This window comes from Salvelinus sp. IW2-2015, linkage group LG31 (genome assembly GCF_002910315.2).
Source record: "Salvelinus sp. IW2-2015 linkage group LG31, ASM291031v2, whole genome shotgun sequence".
NCBI classification, from domain to species: domain Eukaryota; kingdom Metazoa; phylum Chordata; class Actinopteri; order Salmoniformes; family Salmonidae; genus Salvelinus; species Salvelinus sp. IW2-2015.
The window spans coordinates 25,980,381-25,988,805 of NC_036870.1; the positions used below are offsets into that span (position 1 = coordinate 25,980,381).

At 45.6% G+C, this 8,425-nt stretch overlaps 1 protein-coding gene across 1 annotated transcript in view; it reads right to left on the minus strand.

Annotated features, from left to right (window-relative positions):
* LOC111955427 (N-acetylneuraminate (7)9-O-acetyltransferase) overlaps nt 1-8,425 on the minus strand; it is a 38,421-nt gene that overhangs the window by 23,347 nt on the left and 6,649 nt on the right. The gene's annotated exons all lie outside the window — the stretch shown is intronic.

The following is an 8,425-nucleotide window of genomic DNA, read 5'->3' on the forward strand; positions in this document are numbered from 1 at the left end:
ACAAAAGTAGAATTAAGACATCCGGGATAAATGACTCAGCTGAGCTCAATGAAGCCAAAACATGTGCGTCCAGGCTTAATTGGTTGCACAAAGACCAAGCCAGGATGAGCAGACACGGATTCATTAAGCCAGGTGAAACCAAACCTGGATAGGTGCGCGCTCACGGCTCACTCAAATAGACCCCGCCACAGATCACAGATTAACTGATTTACCATGGCAACTAGAGCCGCGTACTTTTCCCCGTCGGAAGCACAAATCCTCATGGAGGCATACGAGGAGGTAAAAGATATAATTAAGAAGAAAGGCAAAAGAAAAAAAAGAGAAGAGAATCGTGGAGGTTGGCTGAGGAACTCTGGCAGGTACCTGGCTGAGGAACTCTGGCAGTCCTAGGGCTTGACGGAACTCTGCAGGTCCTGGCTGAGGAACTCTGCAGGTCTGGCTGAGGAACTCTGGCAGGAATCTTGGCTGAGGAACTCTGGCAGGTCCGGCTGAAAGGGTCTTCAAGGAGGTCCTGGCTGAAGGGACTCTGGCCGGTTCGGCTGAGGGACTCTGGCAGGTCCTGGCTGAGGGACTTCTGGCAGGTCCTGGAAGCTGAGGAACTTCTGGCAGGCCCTGGCTGAGGGACTCTGGCAGATTTTCCTGGGCTGAGGGAACTCACTGCAGGTTCCTTGGCTGCAGAGGACTCTGCGCAGGTCCTGGCTGAGGGATATGGCAGGTCCTCGGCTGAGGGACTCTGGCAGTTCTGGCTGAGGGACTCTCGCAGGTCCTGGCTGAGGGACTCTGGAGGTCCTGGCTGAGGGATCTCTGGGCAAGGTCCTGGCTGAGGGGATCTGGCAGGTCCTGGCTGAGGGACTCCTGGCAGGTCCTGGCTGAGGGACTTCACCAGGCGGTTTCCTGTGCCTTGGAAACGCTCTGGCCAGGTCTGGCTGGACGGCTCTGGCCGGTTCTGGCTGGCGGCCTCTGGCAAGGTCCTGGCCATGACGGCTCTGGCAGGAAGTCCTAGCTGGAAACGGCTCTGGCAGGTCCTGGCTGGACGGCTCTGGCAAGGTCCTGGACTGGACGGACATCTGGCCAGGTCAACTGGCTGGACGGCTTCTGGCAGGTCATCGGGCAGGAACGGCTCTGGCAGGGTCAATTAGGGCAGACGGCTCTGTGCAGGCTCATCGGCAGGACGAGCCTCTGGCTGGTCATGGCAGGAGGGCTTCTAAGTGACTGGTCATGGCACGGACAGGACCTTGGCTGGTCAATAGGAGGCAGGACGGCTCTGGCTGGTCATAATGGCAGGACCGGCTCTGGCTGGTCATAGGAAGGCACGGCTCTGTGCTGGTCATGGCTAAGGACGGCTCTGGCTGGTCATGAAAAGGCAGGACGGCTATCTGTAGGGAGGAGAAAGGAGAGACAGCTGGTGCGTGGTAAATAGGCAAATGGCATCGCTGGAGAGGAGGAAACAGCTGGAGAGAGAACCCGGAGAAGAAAACAGACCTGGGTAATGCGGGGGGCATCAGCCACCGAGGGACTGGTACAAGAAATGGAGGTGGCACAGGTAAACCGGACCGTGAAAGGAGGAGCACGCTGCTTCTTAGAGCAACCGAGCCCTCCCCAAACACTACCAGAAAGGTTGAATGAAGTCCCCGTCGCCCATGCCAGTGCGGCGGAGGTGGAATAGCCCGCACTGGCAAAAGCAGGCGAACCGGGACAAACCACTGTGGCTGGTGCCATGTACGATAAACGGAACTACCGAGGAAGACGTACGTGGAGGCCAGATACGCATTGGGAACCGCTTACATGACCATCCGGAGCTCGATGCACAACTAGCCCTCCAGTGCCGGCGGAGAGTGGAAATAGCCCGCACTGGGACTAAGCACAGGCGTACAAGATGGGACCACGTGCGCCTTTAATTACCAGCATTAACACGGTGGTCTTACCAGTACGACGCCTTCTTCTAACCACGGTAAGACAACGGGAGTTGGGCTCGGGTAATCCTACCCGGAAACTTTGCCACACTACCAATCGTGTGCCCCCCCCAAGAATTTTTGGTCTGATCAACGGGCTCCCAACGGTCGCCAAGGCGCAATGCCAAAATTCCTCACTAACCAGCAAGCACATCATCAAAGCCTTGCGCTGCTTCCATATACTCCTCCTTGGACGGCGATATTCCCCTGGCTGAGCCAGGTCTCTACCGTCCAGGATCTCCTTCCCAAGTCCAGGAGTCCTTATATAGCTAACATGTTGACGCACTCCTTGCGAGCTTGGATCTAAGAGTTTGGTGGCGTGAATTCTGTAAGGGCTGTCGCTCTCTCTCAATCCTCAGGACGAAGGAGAGGAGAGACAGGATATCAGACCAAAATGCAGCATTATCGGGAAATAAAGTGACCATCTATTTTATTTTTAACACGACGGCAACGATAATTCACAGGAAACAAAACACTTTCAAATAAACAAAAAAGAATAACGATCGTGACGAAATCCTGAACATAAAATTACATAACTAAACGTAAGACTCACGGACGGAAACAGAAAGACATCAAAAATAAATCGAACAAGCCAAACAGTCCGTATGGTACAATACATTCGACGACAACAGGAGACAATCAACATCACTGACCACAAACAAACAGCTGAGAACAACCCTACCTAAATATGACTACTTATTAGAGGACGCAACACAAAACACTCTGCTCTAATTAAAAAGAGCCATACCAGGCAGACCAAAACCCATAAACATAGAAACAGATAACATAGACGCCCACACCAAAATAACACATGCCCTGAACTCATAAACATCATACAAAAACAACATAAAACAGGTACCAGAGAACCAGTATACAAAAACCAGTTCTGTATCAATGCTTTCTCTTCAATTGTTATCACAGCATAGGTGTTAACAGTAATAAGACGGGAATGATGAAGTTTCCTTGTTACTGTCAGGCTAAGTAGAGAGCAAATGGCTGAGCCTACTCAGACTACGGACAACACCACAGGGCTGACAATAAGAGAGAACAACAACAGATTGTAAACAATAGCAATCAGAGTAAGGCGCAACACTAACCAAGTGGGAAAATCTGTGACAGAGGACAAAGTAGAAAAAAAAAAAATACAAAAAAAATAAAAAAAAATTAAAGAAAAATAAAGATAGAATAAAAAATCAAAAAAACTAAAAAAAAAAAAAAAAAAAAAAAAAAAAAAAAAAAAAAAATGGCTTGGCGGCTTTTGTGGAGCGATGGGTAACGATGCTTCGTGGTGACTGTTTGATGTGTGCAGTGTTGTTGATGTGGGGGCGAGGGACGGTGAAAGTTAAACTGTTATCACATACATGGAAACAGAGTGAACGTTTGCCCTACTTCTTTTAGTTGAGTCTACACAGCTATTGTCCTATACTACTGCAACATGTACACAAATGTAGGCTTAGCTGAAATACGCACATTATACACACTGTCAATTTTGCACAGCCTGCGCGGTAAAGCACGGCGTTCAATACCTGTGGCCTAAGTCTCATATTCGTGCCATATGCACGAGTAGATGCGATTTCAGAGCATCTTTGTGATGTTGTTCACTTGATTTCCCAAAATTATTGAAATCGTGGCGAGGAGGTGGTACTGTGCAACCACCGTTGGTTTCCTAAATAAATTGTTGTAGAGTCCTCTATTGTAGGAGTCCAAATCGTCCAAAAGTCGAAATGCGCACAAGATGGAGAGCGCGAAAAGATCAAAACATTATTGCGCAAGCAACACACTTGCGTCACCTGCTCTCTAAACTGATTTTTGATGATAGATGGCTGACAATAGGGAGGTAAGTTTTGATCGTTTTTCAGTAGAGAAACCAACCAACTATCTAGATAATCAACTTATGATTTCAATATTGACATTTAAGTTGGGTAGTTATTTGGTCTTCTGTTTTAATAGCAGGCTATTATTGAGCCAAGCTACGGTTATGTCAGCTAGCTAGGAAACTAACGTTAACCTAGTTTATAATATTAGCTAACTACCTAGCTAGCTAACGTCTAACCCCTGTGTTTAACCAAAAGTGTGTTTCATTTTCTATGGTCAGTGGTTGGTCCGTAGCAAGCTATTTGCTTTAGTTTTCGAGATGATCGATCTCTATTGTCGAGGGAGGAGCTGTTTTTTTTTTTTTACTTGTCCCGAGGGAGGAGCTGTTTTTATGATTGTTATTTCCTCCACGACTCAGCAACCTTTGCACAACAGGAAGCAACCTTTAAGAGGATAGAAGAAAACGAGACCAGGGAACTGTTGCAACAAAACTGGATAAGGGATTAAGCCAGGCTATTCTGGTGACTCCTGGCTCATTGATCCGTAATCCGGTTGCACTAAAGATGGATAGGGGGAGGAGGATATGTTTATGGTATAAATTTACCATGTGAGATTTAATTTCTGTGCGAGGCTAGCCTGCCTCCAGACGCAGCTAATTCCCAGGATCTATTTAATCTCATCCCTAAATGTCAGTCAGCAGTCACCACAAATGGAACCAAATAGGTTATTTCAACTGCCACTCTACATGTTATCAATATATATAGACCCACGTGTTATTATTATAAACGTTTGTGATCATTAAATTTCATAATGATTTTGGATAAAAAATGATTTTTAGATGATGTTGCTATCATTGTTTAATAATTTTACAGTTTCCATAGACTATAAGGCCTATATAAAAATAGATAGAATATTAGGCGCCAAGCAGAGGGGAAAAAACACAAGTCTAATATTGTAACCAGTTGTTTAAAGGAGGAGACAGTTGTTAAATGACAGATGTGGGCATTTCGTGAAAATTGTACTTCATATGGTTTCATGAAATCAAAGACATGCTGATGTGCCAGAATATAAGTCTCACATTGTCATAAGTTATCAAAACTGTAAAAACAATATGTCAAGCTTTTCTGCAGCAAAGAACCAGCCTCATAAATTTATGAACTTTATCTTTTTTCTTCGCTGTGGCCCTAGTACTCCTGTCATACCTAAAACAACATACACATTACTTCATATGAATATAAAAACACAATGTGTAACATTATGTTTCCTTTTTGAATAAGGACAAAAAAGCAGGTAAACAGTCAGCTCCTTTCGAAACCTGAAGTCACAGTGGATCTGACAAGATGGGAAAGCACACGCAATCCAAGCATATTATACCAAAATGATACATACACAATTCAAAAGGTCCTGTAATAACACACCCTGCATGTCCTGCAAGACTAAAATAAATTGCAGGACAAATCAATACACAAATAACTGACCAGACAAAATGAATGGATGACAAGTAGCCTCCCTGCAGCCTTGTATTACAACAGTATACCGCACAAACATCATAGAGCGCCAAATTCGTCAAAAAGAACGCCCAAAAACCCACATTCCTCTGGCGCCACCGCAGGACACTATTTAACGCAAAATTGAAAGCACACATAACTAACTAAAATAATCTCAAACACATATTGGTCCTCAAGCAGCCGTACCACTGTCGTCATCAGGGAACGATTTGCCGGATTGTCCCCAGTCATGGCTGGTGGCACTCTGGGGCTCCCTCTCCTTCCTCAGGCCAGGCACATTGGGTGCGGACAAGCCAAGCCACAGTAATATCAATGCCTAAGGGTGACCCTTATTTGTGAAGCGCAGTTGAAACGGTCCTTCAAGGAAGGCCCAAACGGTCATTTCACTCTGGCCCTGGCATGGCGCATGGTTGTAGGCCTGCTGTGCTTCCTGGGGGTCTGTGAAAGGTGTCAGGAGAAAAGGCTGGCAGCACAGTACCCCCGTCTCCCAGCAACACACCAGACGAATTCCACCTGTCATACACAAAATCTCATCATTACTACTCATAAACACAGTGATATTCTTGACAGCAGCCATGACTGGTTGATAAATAGGGGTTGTTGTGGCTACTTGTGTAGGCTGATAGATTTCAGAGGCCCGAAAGATTCTGGAGTCATGGACTGAGCCAGGCCATTTTGCCACATACATTGCTGTCACACAGTCAGCATTGGCAGACCATCTGAAAATCATAAAGATGAGGAATATTACAACCAATCAAATGCACATCACTGCATGCAGAGGTGTTCGTCAATGGCCACAATATATCAAAAAGTTATGTTCACCTGACATTAATCTTGTGAAGGATTTCCTATTCACAAAAATCGGCCATTGGGCACCTGAGGGGGCTTTTATCCCTTATGTGTGTGCAGCCACTGCCAATGACATTGGGGAAAACCTGTCACACAAGTAATGACGTAATCCTACTATGTGCTTAACAGTTGTCTGTAATTTGTAGACTCCTCTTACCTGCAATCCTATAGATCCTCTTTGATGTCACCAGAGTCTTCTGTGGCAGGGAAGGAGATGAAAGACATCTGCCTAATGCTTTCTGATAGCCAGACACACCACTCCCTTATTCGTGGGCAAATTGTGGGCCTTGTTCAGCTGTTCTGCATCCCCCATGAGTACAAGGAAGGCTCCACTTAGCAAAAAGCGCAAGGCCATTACTACAACAATTTGGCTCCACATCGTCAGTGCCAGTATGGCTCCGTGCAGTGGGTGCTTAATCCTGGGACCCAGTAGTCTGCATAGAACCTGAGCCACTTGCAGAAAACTGTATCTTTCATATAGATGGTCATCAGGGAAGGCCAGTGGGTCCAACCGGTCCCTGAAGACCTTTCTCGCCTGAAGGCTCTCCTCAGCACAAGTGCTTCTTTCATCCACCACATCTCGCAACGAATGGGCATGCCATTGTCAGAGCAGAAAGGAACACACAATTTTGGGCCTTCATATAGGCTAGTGGCCACACCTGGTGCTGGGGGGTGGGCAAAAGAGGGCGATGCCTTATATAACGATGACTTGGTTGTACTGATTGCTGGGAAAATTAAAAAAAACTTAGAAAGAGAGCACCAGTCCTGTGTGCTCACAATAAAGAGCTCATATGTCATGGCTCACTTGACTTTACGAGAATATTACTATAATTTTTAATTTTGAGCTGTGTCATCTTCCTTGGAGCTGGGGGAGGAAAGAAAAATAATGATTAATACATTTGTGTTACAGTTAGCATACAGTGTCATTGAAGGCATATCTCACCTCCCTCTCAAGTTTTTTTATTTCAGGTCCAGTTTCCTAATTGTCCTCTTTTTTATTCGGACTCCTGTGCAAGATTTTCCATCTTTTTCTTGTACTGAATGTCTATGTCTGCCAGTTCTATTTGGCGCGCGGTGGTTGCCATACAACTTTCTGATAGCTTGTGAGCTCTGTGAACACAAATACAATTAGCGCAGCTGGAATTTGGCAGGATGTGGTGTCCTTTTATTAATACGCACTATGTGCCAGGCTCTGTTCCCACTGTATAGCATCTGGGTCCTGTAAAGAAATTAGATTTTTTGATTTTGATGAGGACTCCTCACCATTGTAGAGTAAATAGTACTTTCACAGTCTTAACATGATACCTCATGCCTTCTCGGAATCCAGAGAGATGGTCTCCTCCTCATCATCGTCTCCATCATGTGCTGTTGCTGCTGCACTGGGGCCTCACCTATCACATTTAATCCGGATTCATATTGAAGCTAGTAGACAAGACATGCCAGGCCTACAGTATGCCTTTGATGGAGTACTCACTGGATCAGCATCGTCTGGTGCTTGTGCTGGTGGCTCTAACAGGAACAAGTGCTGCCAGACACTGCAGGCAATAGGTAAACCAAGTCAGACAGTCCAAATTGATTCAATATGAATGTGGTTGTATCCCATGTAGAGATGGAAGGACATACCTTGAATGAAGCGGTGGCATCTTGGAGGAACCATGCATCGTCTCTTTCCCCCAGGGATCCCCTCTAGACGGGCCTGCCTTTATTTAGCTCCAAGGCCATGTCCTCTGCTGGGGTAAGGTCAGCTTTGGTGACCACACCAGTGCCTTGTCTGTGGGTATTCTTTTTCACTGCTAAAACAGTACAGACAATGTGTGAGCAGGCACCTTCTGGGTACAATATATGCTTGTGCTTTGTTAAATATAGTCAGGGACCATACCATTCTGCAGAATGTTCTTGTATTGATTTGACTGCTGCCATGTCCGTTTTGGCCCGTTCATGTTTAATCTACACACACACACACACACACACACACATTTAATGGAGTCACACTGCAAAAAATTACTTGGTATTTTTGCTTGTTTCAGTAAAAATATCAAAAATTTTATATAGCTTTATACAGTGTGATGGAGTACTTTTACACAATTTCACTCATATCTGCAGTGCATTTCAATTAAAAATTTAACCGTTTCATAATTACAGTACAACTGCATTTTTGGAGTATGGAATTAAATATTTGAATTGTAATTGGTGATGTTTCAGCGGAGCGGTGAGTGTGAATTGTGCACTACTTACGCATTCAGGCGGTCTGCAATACTTTGCCACCGCTTTTTCTCTTTGCTTTATCACTGTGGCGGTGGT